Source organism: Orcinus orca, chromosome 7, assembly GCF_937001465.1.
Source record: "Orcinus orca chromosome 7, mOrcOrc1.1, whole genome shotgun sequence".
NCBI classification, from domain to species: domain Eukaryota; kingdom Metazoa; phylum Chordata; class Mammalia; order Artiodactyla; family Delphinidae; genus Orcinus; species Orcinus orca.
The window spans coordinates 40,627,088-40,639,782 of NC_064565.1; the positions used below are offsets into that span (position 1 = coordinate 40,627,088).

The 12,695-nt window shown below is 40.5% G+C and overlaps 1 pseudogene; it reads left to right on the forward strand.

Moving 5' to 3' along the window:
* The first annotated feature begins 808 nt into the window (after window positions 1–808).
* On the forward strand, window positions 809–1,945 carry LOC117195429 (thioredoxin domain-containing protein 17-like; annotated as a pseudogene).
* The last annotated feature ends 10,750 nt before the right edge of the window (window positions 1,946–12,695 follow it).

Here is a 12,695-nt window from a genome sequence, read left to right on the forward strand (position 1 = left end):
AGAAACTCTTTGATAGTAGTGTAAGAAGCAATCACACACACGCCACTGAAGACTAGTAAATATTTCTAAGCAAACTATAATCAACAAAGCACAATCACAAAGAATCTTTAAGTAAATGCTGTCTCTGATGACTATATCCTCACTTATGGAAAAACTTTCCAGTATTTTTGGATAGGCGCATGAGATGAGCTAATACGTGGCAAAGACCAGATTCTTTCTGTACAATTCCCCCTAAATTAATGGGTTGAGCATGAATGAATCTAACAGCTCACGCTTCTTGGATGTCCACTATTTATTCAACATAGAAGGAGGAAAAAAAGAGAGAGAGAGAGAACCTCTGTTCATTGTCTGATATCCATGAGAGACAATGAAGCAATGCGTACAAAGTCTACATCGAACCCTGATAATAAAAGTGCTGAGTAAAGGAAAAGCTGAAGCAGTGTGAACCGGGGGCTATTTGGCAGAGCAGAAATGGAGTGGGAAAGGTCAGAAAATGGCGACATTAGAGGACAGGCGTTCACTGAGGAAATGTAGCTTCTTGAGCAGAGCTTTGAAGCATGGTACTAGAGAGGTACCATCGAGGATTTGACTCAAAGTGTCAGAACAGTTGTCTCTCTGGATCCTTTCCAACCAGGAACACGGCTGAAACACCAGATTCTCATCAAGTTTCTCCTTGGCTGGTGGAGGGGTTACCATCGTGGAACAGGAGCGAGGTGGGGTCTCCTGGCCTCACACGTCCCATAAAGGATCTTGACTCTCCTCCTCTCTGCCTGGGGGCCCTAGGCTCTTTCCTCTTGACTCTGGGTTGATGGATGTCACTCTTGTAGGAGGGTTGCACACGCCCCTAAGCCTCCTAAACTTGAATGATACTGTGGCCATTCCACAGTTTCCTGCTCTGAAGACAAATCTAGAGAGAGGTGTTGTAATCCTGGTTAAAATGGTTGAAGTACCAAATCACGGCAAGGGATTGAAGTCAAAAGGAGAGAAGTGACTCACAGAAGAAAAGAAAACCAGCAGACCATGGTTATCTCTGCTACACTGACGTTCCGAGTCCTGTGATCTCTGCTTAGCCAGTCCATGCTGTTGTCTCACTGGATGCTCCGCAGAGAACAGAACCAAGAAATGCGAAATTTATTCTTAAAATGTCCTGATGTGATTACAAATAAAATTTCAAATAAATTTTCTTAAACAAATTTTTCCTTTGTTTCATTTTATTAAAAATTAAACATTTTATTTCATTAAAGATTTTTATTAAAATTTTTATTTTATTAAAAATAAGATCTTTAGTCATCTAGACAGCAGCGAAGAGAGTAGATCCTTAATTGTCGGGCCAGTATGGGGATGATTCAAGTGCTTAAAATGCAAGGCAGGTCACGGCAACTACCAGGCATTGTCCTGTCTCTCCTCCCCCTGTTTCTTGGCTCCTAGTTTATGAGGTGAGGCAAGAAATGACCTCTTTCTACATTCTAGGAAGGATTAGAGATTTGGTTGGCTACTCAGCTCAATTAGCTAAATGCCGTGTCTCCAGCATGTGATGTAGGAATGAGGAAGCTCAGGCTTTGTTGGCTCCTGTAATTCCCTCCAGGCTGCCAGGAGAGCCCTGCCCTGCCCTGGACTCCTGATCTGAAAGACGGGAGGTAAGCGTGTCCTGATTCCAGGAGGAAAGCCGGGCTGTGGAGCAGCACAATGTCAAGACCACGTTCGCCTGGTTTACCCAATGCCGGAGGGAAAAGCTGGTGCCCCCACTGCTTTAGGGAAGGAAGTGTGTTCATCTACTGAGAAGGAGAAGAAAAACCTTACCGGAAAGATCCAAAAAATAACTTCAGAAAAAAAGTGAAAGTAACTGCAGGGCCCACACTAGTTAAATATGGGATGCCTCAATGACTGGTAGAATCTGAGCATCTTCAGGCCAACCTTAACGGAGCTGTTTTTCTCTGAAGATTAAGATTTGATGATGGCAGTTGTGTCTTGGTTTCTTGATTTGCTCAAGTACAAAAGAAACTGCACTCGTGCTTTGAATTCATGTTACTAATGAATAACGATATGTCTAAACAACAGAAAGTGCTATTAAAATACTTGGGAACCTTCCAAAAAAATTGCCATTGAAGGGACCCCTGAACTTCAGTGAACTGCATCATGAAGAGTCAAGTGTCATGGACGAAGGGTCGCCCTTAGGAAAGGACACCACGCACAAATTTAACTGCACTCACTGTATACATCACACTCAGATTTGACTGACCTTGAGCAAATTACAGCTCTCTACCTATGTGCCCACAGGAGCACGGAGGTGATAACCGTAGGAGAACGGGAACTCCTACAATGACCTCTAATTGCAGACATCAAACAAACTGAAGCCAATTCCTTCTCTCTCATTTATTGGGATTCCTGGGGCTTACAGAGGTCCACAAAACACTTCCTCCCACAACTATAACCAATATACTAGTAAATGCACATCACTTACAGTGATAAACAATGTTTATAAGTACGTCAATCAAATTATAAAATGAAATACTAACAGCGCTCCATTTGTTAACTGTCATTTTATCATCAAAGCTACAAAATACAGTCACGGTCCTCAGGTGGCAGCTTGAAGCTGGAAGGTGTCAGGGAGGCCTCAGAAGGTCATCCCTGGCCTGGCGTGAAACTGGTTTCCTGGGCTTGGACTTCTGGTATTGGCAGCACGTGGTTCCTCAGTCACTCACACCTGCTGAGGGGTGCGCTCTGCCAAAGCAAGGTCCCCACCCTGGTCCACTGAGAGACAGCCCGTCGCCTCTGCCACATCCTGTCTCTCCCCCTCGGGGACTCTGCGCAAGGACTCAGAGACCACTGACAGCATGTACAATTCAGAGTGTCTAGAATGTCCAATTCTAGGGCCTTCCAGAATTGTCTTTCTCTTTTCTGACCGGACTGGGAACTCTATTGAAATCATTTCTACCTTCCACTCATACTTTCTAGACAGAGCGCGCTGACTCTCAAACATGGATTTAGGATTCAGGGGAAGAGAGAGTAGTAGAGTCCTGGTTTATGTCACAATTAAAATTGTACAGGAGCAGATAATTACCGCTAGATGTATTTGGCCTACAGGCTTACCCAGTATTTTAAATGTGAATTAGTTATCTGTGTTTTAAAGAGTGAGAGGATGTCCCATAAAAGTCTATGTATGGTTTTTCTTGAACATGTTGACTATTTGGCAACACCGGGCCTGCCTTCCCACGTGGTGCCAGTCGGCTGGAATAGCTTTGAGTCTCTGCACGGGGCATGCGTTCTCCAGGTTACCACGTCTTGTCTCTGCTCTGCCCCAGTCTGAGTATGACGCTAAGGCTGAGTGATTGGAGCTGTGGAGCGCCTTCACCTGAACCATCTTCCTTCATCTGCATTATCTGCCTGGCTTCTACAGAAATTTGGGCTGTGATCCCTGCTCTAAGCCATGCTGTCTCCTTTGGGTATCACTTACCACTTCCCCTGCTGCCCACGAGAGCTGACCTGGAAATTCTAGTACAGTCTTGGTGCACGTGCTCCAGGCCTGTACTAGACTGTACTACAACACCTCCCAGTTTGTCAGCCAGAAGGGGCACAATCTTGGGATTACCTTGGTAGTCCTGTATCTTTTAGTTTCTTAAAATACCCATGAGGAAGTCCTGAGAGGTATAGAAGCCATTACTTCCTCATGAAAAATCTACCTTTGGGTAGCTAGTAAATTTGGCAGCAGCTTCAAATTAATGTCTATGTAGCCAAAGACAATGACCAACTGTGAGAAAACTAAGACTCTTGAGCATAAATAGAGGCTCCGTAATTCCTCCAGATAAAAAGGGTTGCCCTAAGTTTCATAATTAATTTAAAGCATATATGACAGAGTTACTCTGACAAATGTAGTTTCTGAAGTACAGTAGGAGAGTAAGACGTGGCGAGCAGGGCTGATTCCTTTAATAAGGGGTAAGTGCGTGAATGCCCAGAGATGGAAAAGGCCGCCAGGGAAGTACAATGGATAGAGCTGCCATTTCAGCCGGACCGGCGAGCAGGTTCTGAACATATAGAAAGTGAAGGGAGGAGTTTTCTGTATTGAAGTAACAATCTGAAAAATGCACAGAAGCGGGGAAATGTGGGCAGTGTACTTAGAACAGTTCAGTTTGCCTGGAGTGTAGCTGAGGTTCTCATCCTCATGAATCCTCAACTATTTAAAGCTGAAGATTCCAGGGTCCACCTCCAGAAACCTGTCTTTTAATCATCATTACAAATGGGTTTTTTTGCAAAGGGATCACAGTCCCTACTTAGAGAAAAACTTGCATTGTGTGTTTAGGGGGCAGATGCGGGAGAGAGGCAGGGTCCAGGTTCCAGACAGCCTTGGCTTCAGGCCACGGAATTTATAATTTTTCTGTGGTCAACAAAGAGCTACTTTTCCTGGCAGTTTAATATTTGATATTGGGATAAGGGAGAAGGATGCCTTAAAGATGATACCCAAGTTTGGATCCTAGGAGGCACCATTAACAGAAGCAGGAAGCACGAGAGAGATTGGGGATGGTCCTTGGTTCACTTTCTGCCTTTAGGTGTGCTTAGCCTCTGCTTCCTCTGATTGCTTTTAGCAACACTTGCAGTGGAGGAATAGATACTCTCGAGCACTGGTTCCGAGCCCTTTGGTCTTAGGCTGGTCACACAAATCTTCCAGGAGTCAGTTTCTTGTCTGAGAGATGGAGAAGACAATATGGTATCTTTCCTGATCTGCTGAGGATCTAAATTGGGTAATGCATCTGCAAGACCTTTAGAGGACTGTTCATATGTAAGAAATTCTTTTCCTGGGAGAAAAGCCAATGTTTTAAAGTTCCTGGCATGGCTAAATGAATGCTAGTACAACTATGGCATGGCTTACATGTGCTTGCTGAGTCTGCAATGGTAATGCTCATTATAAAATGCTAAGAGGAAAAAAAAATAAACTGGACAGAAAATTGAATCTATCGAGTGATTATACTTTTAAAATCACCATATCATATGTGGGAAATATAGCCATATTTCAAGAGTTGTTTTCTCTAGTGGTGCGATTGTATTCCCTTTTTTTCCCTTGATTATTCTCCCTGTACTTTCAAAATTCTCTTCATGAGCATGTATTGCCTTTGTCATCAGAAAAAAGAAACTTTTTTTCAGTCCCAGGGCCCTAAAGCTATTCTAAAATCAGTGAAGTTGGGGAAGAGGATGCTCTTATGGCCTTTCTTCAGAGACCCCATTCTTCTTTTATTTTGATGTTTCCTGCTTGAACACAGACCCATTTTCTTGACTGTGTGTGTGTAGTCTAGACAGAGTCCTCAGGGGAAAAAAAAAGAAATGCCAAAAGGCATGCCTTGAGTTCGTGAAGTCTAAGGCAATATATCTTGATTAGAACCATGAATCCCTCCGATACTTACAGTGGATTTGCTTCCAAATGTTTGCCTTCTTAATGGATTGCAAATAAATCGGGAGGGACCTAGCACTGGAGCCTAATAAACACAGAGGATGCCAATGTCTGGAGAAAGGAAAAGAAGGGAATTTGTAGGAACAGGCTAATGTTGTTCCCATAGAGGGCATCATCTTGTTTCGAATTTCTCTGATTTTTTTGTGGGGGATGGGAAGAGGGAGAAAGCAGGGTACCTGCCAGGAGGCTTGCCCTGTGTTGTGCCCTGGGCTTCCAGAGAAACAAGAGCTGGTTCCTCCACGCTGTTTAACATGCTCCTCCCAGCTTGAAGCCAGAGCAAGATCAAACTGCATACAAAGCTAGGACTTATTAATGTCAGTATGGCAGACTTTTAAGGCCTGGGAATTAGCAAGTTGAGAAGAGAGAGGTCTGCGTCTTCATTATGTGAGTTACTGAAATTACTGAATGAAGGGCAGAGACCAACAGGGCCATAAAGTCCATAAAGTGCAGGTAATGAGTGTTTCAGAAGATGTCCCTAAGGTGGCAATCACGACCATCCCCACTGGATTTCCAATTTACTGATCGTTTATTCAGAATATTCATTCAGGTCAATGTTATAAGAGACAAAATGATCCTCTCATGTTTAGTCCTACCTCTTTTTGTTCAGAAGAATGTGAGAGAGTTCAGGAAGCAGGGTTGGATAGCAAAGAGAAAATGTATCAATACAGGAGGGCAATAGCAGTCCATATTATGCTAATAGGTTTTCAACATAAATTGTAGAAGTGAATTTTCAGACAATTACCAAGAGAAAAAAAATGTATAAAAATGTGTCCCATCATGCTTTCATGCCAACTCCACATTTTTTCACCTGAATTTATTGCAGGAAGGCAAATGAAAATATGTATGAATATGATCTAGAAGCAACACAAAATATTTGAATGTTTGTTGAATTAGGCACTAGCTTTTTTTTTCTGGTCTTCACAAGAATGCTTTTACAGAAAATAAAGCATTTAATTTTATTTCAAAGGCCATTTATTTTCCTGTCTGTCGTCTGGAATGTTTGAGGTCTTAATTTGGGTATTTGTGTGTGTTTGTGGGCTTATTTTTGCTTTTGTTTTTATTTTTGGATGTGGAAGATAGGGTGGGTTGACTCAAATTGATAACTATTTTAGTTTTTCACTTCACCTTACTGGCATAGGACTAATATAATTATTTCTCTAGAAGCTTTTCTTTAGTGATTATTCCTATCTGTCAGAAGAATAAGCCTATTCTTATTCTTAAAACAGAAATAAATCTATACTTATAATCTCTTGCTGGTTTGAGCTATCTTTAATTTGGAAATATTAGCATTACCATTTAAAAATACTTTCCACTTATTTCATTTTCAATAGTCTCCTATTTATGAAAACATTATATTGTTCTCTTTAGGTATAACGTCAGAATTTTATCATCAAATACTGGTACCCAGGAACACAATAAAGACTAAGTGGAATGCCATGTTTTTTTCTTATATTAGGTTCATACTGAATGTCTTTGGGATTTACAAGTATATATGTATGGCTGGCATAGCTAATAAAAAATATACAGGTCTATACTTTAGAAGTTCAATACCATGCCAAACATTAAAATAACAATCTTTTGAGATGGTCATTGATTCTGTAAGGATTATGAACCCTCTCTTCCTTAGAACTCTGTTCATATTAAGTGTAACTTCATCCCTCAAACAAAGCTAGTTGGTGACAATGGTAGGGAAACATTGGTTCCTCATGAAGTACTGAATCCTGTCATCGGTAACCCAAAAAATCCAGAAGGCAAAATGCAGTGCTACTGGGTTGTTTTTCCTTAAGTTGATAAGGTTAAGATGTGGAAGATGAGAAGAGGGATCATCTTTAAAAGAAAGACAAAAATTCAGCATAAATCCAAAATTAGATACCAAAATATTATTTTTTACTGAATTTTTAACTGAAAACCTCATTAGATACCTTTTCGAACTCTAATGAAATAAGAAAAGTTCATAGGAACACGCTATCACAGGATATCAGAGCAAATCAGCCATCTTTCCCAACACCACTGTTTTTAAAAAACTTGTCTCTCTCAAGGAAACAAGGGACAAAAAAAACCCAAGGGACACTAAAAGCTAAAACAAAAACATTTTCAACCATAATCACTCACCTGGTGATTGATAAATGATAATTGGAATGGCCCGGGGGGGGCTTTTTCCCTCTTGATGTGACAAGTTTTATCCCTTTTATATCACTTGTCTGTCATTTTCAGGGAAGGGAAAGGAAAAGAGAGGAAGTGAAAAATTAGGCAAAACTCAATCCTGAAGGGACTTCAGAGACGCAGTGGGCCCAGCAGGCATGACTTTTTAAAAAAGCCTCTCAGGGCTTGCCTGGTGGCGCAGTGGTTGAGAGTCCGCCTGCCGATGCAGGGGACGTGGGTTCGTGCCCTGGTCCAGGAAGATCCCACATGCCGCGGAGCGGCTGGGCCCGTGAGCCATGGCCGCTGAGCCTGTGTGTCCAGAGCCTGTGCTCCGCAACGGGAGAGGCCACAACAGTGAGAGGCCCGCGTACCGCAAAAAAAACCTCTCAGAGCTACTTCTAACAGTAACCCTGCTGCTGCATGCCCCCCTCCAAGGACTGCTCCTCCCGTGGACTGGTTCCTCCTCTTCCTCAGGAGATGGTTGAGTCAAATATACTCTATGTACTTCTTTTTAAAGGAATATTTGAGACTTCTCCAGGTGGAAGAAGTATTGTGCTAATGGTTCCGTTTTATTTTATTTTTTCATTTTATTGCGCCTCTCTTTATTGTGCTTTGCAGATACTGCGATTTGTACAAGTTGAAAGTTTGTGGTAACCCTGCATTGAACAAGTCAATGGGCACCATTTTTCCAAGAGCATTTACTCACTTTGTGTCTTTGTGTTACATTTTGGTATTTCTCACAATATTTCAAACTTTTTCATTATTATATTTTATGGTAATCTCTGTTCAGTCATCTTTTTAACCATTTTTTAATTGAAGTATAGTTAATTTACTTTGTGTTAGTTTCAGGCGTACAGCAAAGTGATTCAGTTATACATATATATATTATATATACATTCTTTTTTCAGATTCTTTTCCATTATAGATTATTGCAAGATACTGAATATAGTTCCCTGTGCTATACAGTAGGTCCTTATTATCTATTTTATATATAGTAGTGTGTATATGTTAATCCCAAACTCCTAATTTATCTCCCTTCCCCCCACTATCCCCTTTGGTCACCATAAGCTTGTTTTGTATGTCTTTGAGTCAATTTCTGTTTTGTAAATAAGTTCCTTTGTATCATTTTTTTTAGATTCCACATATAAGTGACAACATATAATGTTTGTGTTTCTGTGTATGACTTACTTCACTTAATATGACAATCTCTAGTTCCATCCATGTTGCTGCAAATGGCATTATTTCATTTTATTTTATGGCTGAGTAATATTGTAATATATATATATATACACATATATATGTGTATATATATATATTACATCTTTTTTATCCATTCGTTTGCCGATGGACATCTAGGTTTCTTCCATGTCTTGGCTATTGTAAATAGTGCTGCTATGAACATTGAGGTGCATGTACTTTTTGGAATTAGAGTTTTCTCCAGCTATACACCCAGGAGTGGGATTGCAGGATCATATGGTAACTCTATTCTTAGTTTTTTAAGGAACCTCCATACTGTTCTCCATAGTGGCTGCACCAACTTACATTCCCACCAACAGTGTAGGAGGGTTCCTTTTTCACCGCACCCTCTCCAGCATTTAATGTTTGTAGACTTTTTAAAGATGGCCATTCTGACTGGTTTGAGGTGATACTTCATTTTGATTTTCATTTCTCTAACTAGTGATATTGAGCACCTTTTCATGTGCCTGTTGGCCATCTGTATGTCTTCTTTGGAGAAATGTCTATTTAGGTCTTCTGCCCATTTTTTGGTAGGGTTGTTTGTTTTTTTGATATATATATATAGCTTATATATAAGCTATATGAGATATTTGTGTATTTTAAGGAGGCTAGAATATACAATGGAGAAAAGACAGTCTCTTCAATAAGTGGTGCTGGGAAAACTGGACAGCTACATGTAAAAGAATGAAGTTAGAACATTCTCTAACACCATATATAAAAATAAACTCAAAAAGGTTTGGAGACCTAAATGTAAGACTGGATACTATAAAACTCCCAGAGGAAAACATAGGCAGAACACTCTTTGACATAAATCACAGCAATACTTTTTGGATTCATCTCCTAGAGTAATGGAAATAAAAACAAAAATAAACAAATGGGACCTAATTAAACTGAAAAGCCTTTGGAAAGCACAGCAAAGGAAACCATAAACAAAATGAAAAGACAACCTATGGACTGGGAGGAAATATTTGTAAACGATGCTATTGACAAGGGATTAATTTCCAAAACAGTTCACATTTTAAATATTGAATTTCTGCAAAACAGTGATGTATCTAATAATACACTTTTAAACAAATGAATGAAGTCTCTTTTTTAGATGAAACATGAGCTACAAATCATTGCTATAGATGCAGAATATAGAATCTTTATTTCTAGGAAGTATTATTATATGCTTTTAACTATTCTGCAGTGACATTAACCATATGCCTTTGGATTTGAAACCAAAACCATTTTCTCACCAACATAGATGTATGGCAAATACAATGAAATAACCTTGATTTCACCCTCTGAAAGGAAGTAACGAGACTCACACCTTCTTTTTGCTTTGAGGTTTGACTGTTAAGCGGATGAAGGACATCAGTGTTTATTTTCACCTGTTTTTCTGCAGCATCCTGTTATGACATCACTGTCCTATCTATGGTGTGAAGGATAAAGAAGGTCATAGACTAGAAATGAACCTGACCTGAGAACAGATTTGCAATGATGTGAAAATATGAGTCACTATGACTCATTTGCTTCCTGACCTAAACAATTGTCTGGCTCCCCATATTTAATAGAGTTACCTGAACTCGATTCTCTGTTCATGTGTGTGACTTCATGGATTTCACCTTTCCTTTGCCAAGCATCAGCCAGAACATTTTACCGAAACATTAAGATGGATTCAAACCCTAGATATTTAGGACCACATAGATGATAAATCTCTTTCGACTCTCTAATGTTATAGCTAAATTTTATGTTTTAATTGAAAAATGTTAAATTCTTTGGAATCCAGAAGATATTTATCATTGAACGAGGAAAACATATAGAAGAATTCTTTGGGTAACTCAGTCTCACCATAGCCAAAGAGTCTGAGAAAGGGGGTTTCAAAATGAAACCGTAGGGGCTTCCCTGGTGGCGCAGTGGTTGAGAGTCTGCCTGCCGATGCAGGGGACACGGGTACGTGCCCTGGTCCGGGAAGATCCCACATGCCGCGGAGCGGCTGGGCCCGTGAGCCATGGCCGCTGAGCCTGCGCGTCTGGAGCCTGTGCTCCGCAACGGGAGAGGCCACAGCAGTGACAGGCCCACGTACCGCAGCAAAAAAAAAAAAAAAAAAAATGAAACTGAAACCTTATTTTTACTTTCTTGGTTTACCCTCTTCCTGCTCCCCAGGCTCATCTCTTCTTTGGACCAGTAAATGGTAGACTGTGGGAGCTCAGAGATGCTCTCTTCTAACACATTTCCACTTTCTGGGTCACTGCAGCCCAGAAAGGTGAAATGCCTTGTTTCAAGCTGCATTCAGGTCTGAGACCTCATTTGGCTTTATCACAGAATCCTGAACAGAGTTCAGTGAGCTCAGGGTAGCTTTGGCTTTAGGAGACCGGGGAATGTAGGGAGGCTGTACCATTAGCAAATGGGAAAAAGCTTTCTGAATCAGAGAAAAAGCATTTCTACAGCCAATTAGACAAATCACCCTAAAGGGGAAACACATTTCTCCATTAAAGCCTGCCAGCATACAATATTTCCCAATTAGTTCAAAGAGCACAGTCACAGATGTGGGCCAAAATACGCTACCTCCTTCAGAAGTTCTCATATCAATGGTTAGGATCTCTTTAATTTTATGAATGAGTTTCACATTGTGTGGGGGGTATTTTTTTCCTTTAAAAAGGAGAGACTTATAACTGGAGAAATTTGAACACAAATACACCCACTGAAAACGCACTGATAGCATAGCAGATGTTTCACACCAGAGTCTTAAGATGGGCAAAATAATAAATACAAGTCCAAACTGTTGGTGTTCCAGTTTGTAATACCTTGGACCGAAATCCCACCCAAAAAGCTAAATAAAATATCCTTTCTTCTGTGAATATGGTTACCATATTTAGAAAATAAAAATACAGGACACGCAGTTAAATTTGAATTTCAGATAAACAAAGAATCATCTTTTAGTATAAGTATGTTCCATGTAATTTGGGGGACATTTAAATTATTCTTAGTTTATTGGAAATTCAAATTTAACTTGACATTCTATATTTTACCCGGCAACCCTATCTATGAGAGAATCAGGCTCCCTAGTTCAGAATGTATAAAGATATTCATAAAAAATAAACACAGGCACATACAAACTGCACTTCACACTTCTGAACGTTCCCAGGTGTGGGACTTGCTAACAGAGGACTGGTCACTGGGAGAACTGTGACCAGCCAGGATGTGGATTCCATCTAGAAATCCCAGAGGCTTGCACCTTGAGATAATCTGTGAGAGGAAAAACATCAAAGGGAAATGTGTTAGAGCAACGGTAGAAAAAATATTTTCTTGTCCACCTTTTTGCAAGTTCTTCTCTGCTGCCAAGTGGCCAGCTGGTACCTTTTTCTTTTTCTTTGGCCCAGGTCCATTTACAAGATCTACGTCATCAGGCAGGCACCCTCGGAGTTTGCCACAGTACATGTTGCAAATTAATTCCATGTGTTACAGAAGGGAGGGATTCGTATTCTCATAAGACTTGTAGAGTCCTGGAATGTTAGAGCTGAAAAAGCTCTACTGTTTATAAAATCATCTAATTTCTTTGTATCACAGATGAGGTGGAGACTTGGGCCCAGGAAGCCTAAATCACTTGTCTGAGGCCTCACAGCAGGAACCGGGACCAGTACCCCGAGTGATGACTTCAGGCTTAGGTCACCGTTTTACATCTCACCATAATCAGGTATTGTAATTGGGATTAACCATGTGTGACTGTGAATGAATGACAATCCACTTGATTAATATTTCTAGCACTAAAGGCCCTCTCGTCCTCTTGATCATTTTACTATATACCAATGGTACATAATGGCAGTGATGGCTGCTACTACTGATGTAGTAAAGCCTAGTGGGTAGTGCATGGCCTTTGGACTCATGCAGACCT